This window comes from Miscanthus floridulus, chromosome 14, assembly GCF_019320115.1.
Source record: "Miscanthus floridulus cultivar M001 chromosome 14, ASM1932011v1, whole genome shotgun sequence".
Classification (NCBI taxonomy): domain Eukaryota; kingdom Viridiplantae; phylum Streptophyta; class Magnoliopsida; order Poales; family Poaceae; genus Miscanthus; species Miscanthus floridulus.
In genome coordinates, this window is record NC_089593.1 from 38,395,124 (window position 1) to 38,398,880 (window position 3,757).

The following is a 3,757-nucleotide window of genomic DNA, read 5'->3' on the forward strand; positions in this document are numbered from 1 at the left end:
ACTAGGCGACGAGACTTCTGACCTGAGTCGGGAGTTCCGACTTACATTGGGGCTTTCGACACCAAAAGTCTCAAAAAGATATTCTACGTGCTCGTGAAGTGCTAGAGTGTCTCTCTTTTGATTTTATTTTTATGCTTGAGCACTCTATCTTCTTTAGATCAACTAAGTTTGCATCCCTCTTTATAGTGCAGTGAATCCTAAACTCAAAACAAAATATAAAATCTTTGGAGAGCACTTTGAGTTAATCCGCCTTTACAACTTCAAGAATTGAGGATACCATTTCATCTTTATCAACTCTTTGAGTCTTTCATGGGACTAATAGCTGCAACATAGCTTATGAAGATCATATTAGTCCCTAATTTCGATGTCATCAATACACCAAAACCCACATAGGGGGCAAATGCACTTTCAATCTCCCCCTTTTTGGTAATTGATGACAACCAACTTAGGCTTTTATAAGAATGAAATAATTTAAAGTTTCTGAACCCCAACATTTATGAAGAGCTCCCCCTTGATGTATGCATGAAATTGAATTTCAATGAGAATCATCTATACACGATTTGCATACATCAAAACAAAAACTCCCCCTAAATTTTGCAATCCGTGGGGTGCAACAAGTGTATGTGAACAAATATATATCCATGAAAAAGAGATGCAATATGACATATTATATTCACACAACAAGTAAAAGAGAATGTAAGTAGAAACTTGAAGCAATACATGGCCATCCAAAATAAAACATTCATCATCACAAGTAGAGGCAAGCACAAGCTAATAGATTGATAAATAACCATTACTTGTCCTACAATCATCTATCACAAACACATATATAGTTGTCCATCACATACTAGCCACTACACGACATAGTTCATACAAGCTAAAAGTTTTAAAATCTCAAAACTAAGTGACCAACTAACTTATTACATGATAGTTCAAAGCCTAACCTCCCCCTTTGTCAACAAGTGCCAAAAGGGGTAGGCCGCATGAAAGAAATGACTACTCATCCTCATAGTCCTCATCATCATAATGGTCACCATCACCACCACCACCATCGTCGTCATCATCATCATCTTCCTCGATGTAGTCCTCATCTTCTATAGTGGCCTTGCTCTTGCCATGAGGGTGAGAAGTAGCATCATCCTCGTAGGCCTCACAAGCCTCATCATAAAAGCGATATAGGGTCATAGGGATGCACAAATGGTGGTAGAGGTGAAGACACAATACCAGCCTACTGCTCCAAATGATAGATCCTCTCTTGCATGTCATGCTCACACTGAGCACTAGCGCAGCACTGTCCAAACATGTAGGTCATGAGGAACTTGAACTTGCTGGGCATCTTACCAGAGGAGGTGGAAGAGAGCGGCTCAACACTAGAAGCACAAGGAGCAATAGGTGGTGAAGCACCGCAGTGAGAGCGAGAACCCAAAGGACCTTTGCCTTTGCCTCAGGCTACATCAGCTTTCTTCTTGAGGACCCTTACAGCTGTGATAGAAGTCTTGTTGGAGATCTTGAGGAGCTTGTGCTAGGAATCTATGGGGATCCGGATGCCTGATACTTGCTCAATCACATGCATGATGTAGGGAGCATAGGGAAGGTGCCTCATAGGATCCTCACCGGCATCATGTATTCCAAATGTATCGGCTGATGGAGAACTGCTCAAAATCATCACCAAAGCGTTGAAGGACCTTCTGAGAGTCATCATGAAGGAAAGTGGAGTCACCACGCTTCGGATACAAAATCTGTCATAGGATGTTGTTCAGAACATAGTAGTAGGGCTTTAGATACACAGTCTATCCATTAGCTAGATATCCATCAAGGTACATGTGCTGATACTCCTCCAAAGCCACATCCTCATACTCGGTAAGCTTAGGTGCCGTGTGATTGGTGTGACCCAAACCAAGAAGGCAAGTGAAGGTAATGAAATCCACCTTGTAGTGCTTGCCTTCTGTGGTCCAATGGATAATGTCAATGGCACCACTAGGGTCTTCTTCATGGTGATAGAAAGCATAAAACTAATAGATGATCTCATTGTTCTAATGCTTCCAAAACACCTCAGGTAGGATAGCCCCATTGAGTGAATATCATGAACCATATGCTCTAGCTTAGGTTCCTTAAATAGACCAAGGGAATAAGCATCAATAACCTTCATATGAAGGACTGGTGGCTCCCTCTTCTTCAGAAACTTGTAGAGAATGGACTCATAGTAATCAAAGTGAAAAGGATGCCAGAAACGGTACTCAAGGTGGAGATCCTTCTCTTCTTCAGCATACAAATTCCTACCTCTCATGGACCTGATGTCCCAGACCCTGTGATGGTAGTCAACTAGCAAAGGAGGTGTGAAACTGTAATAGAACTGCCCAATTTATACAAGATCAAGTACGGTTGTCCCCGCTAACACGTTGACACACACATACTTTTACTTATATAAACCTGGTAGTCCGTCGAGTGTCACGAAGGACCTCGGCAAATCAACATCACAACCAAGATCGCATGATTAAGCAAATACACATCATATACGTAGGGTTGCAGCAGAAATAATATTACAAATGGGTTCACAAATAATAGTACAAGTTTGGGTTTCAAAACCAATTATTGAAAACAACATAGCTTTCAAATGATTACATTAATATAAGTTCCAAATACATTGCTAGCATAAGTGACATCCTCAGACAAAAGCATATAGATGAGAAGTAAATATAGAATCACTGAGCCCACCGGTGGTTAGCCACCATCTTCAACAGGCCTAGAACTTCACCTACAACATGGTGGGATAAACCCTGAGTACTCAAATGTACTCAGCCAGACTTACCCATCGGAAACCAAAACAAATGACACCAAGGATCATGCATAGCTTAATTTAGTGGATTTGGCTGGATAACCTTTTTGCATAAAAGCTTGAGTAACCATTAGCATTATTTACCTATACTAGCAGTGACTTTTAGCCATTACCTACCATCTATATTAGCACCTGTACTAATCAATCACTTGATTAAGTTGCAAACAATAATAACCATATCAAGTATTTCATGGCTCATCATCGTTATCATCATCATCATCATTTAACCATATCTTTAAATTTAGTGAATCTACGTTGCCGCTGCTCAGTCAAGTTCTCACTATCCGAGAGAGACGGCGATTCGAATCGATTCCTATCCAGCTGGAGGGGTATTCCCAACACAAACCCAATCAACGTGATCAGTGGTTGCCTCAGGTCACCTTTGGTACAACTCAGGAATCGTAGTTCTGAGCAGCGCCACACCCTCAGGGAGTCCACTCTGCCAGGTGGTCAATCTCACCTCGGACTTATGCCAATAGCTCCCCGCACATCCTTTTTACCGCTAGGGTGCGCACTTTCACTTCCTAGACTTCCGACCTGAATTGAGCTACTCGGCTTCACGGTCAGAACGAGTTATCTGGCCAACTAAGTGATAGGCATGCATTCAACATGACATGAGGACGTACAGCATATTGGTCCTTAAATGACACAGATGGGGATATATTCACACCCAAGACCTCCATGCCATGTTGCTGCACTACCATCATCCCGTCCGGTCTCTTTTCATTACTAACACATGGTTCTTTTTCATGATAGCAAATATAGCCAACCGTGACTAGAGCTCATCCTACATCTCGTAGGTGACAGGAAATCACCCGACTTCTACCGGTCTAAGCATAGCTAAGCATCATTCGATCCTACACTTAATTAGGATTCGTAGGATTTTATCTAGACAAGGTAAGCATATAATGCAACAATTGG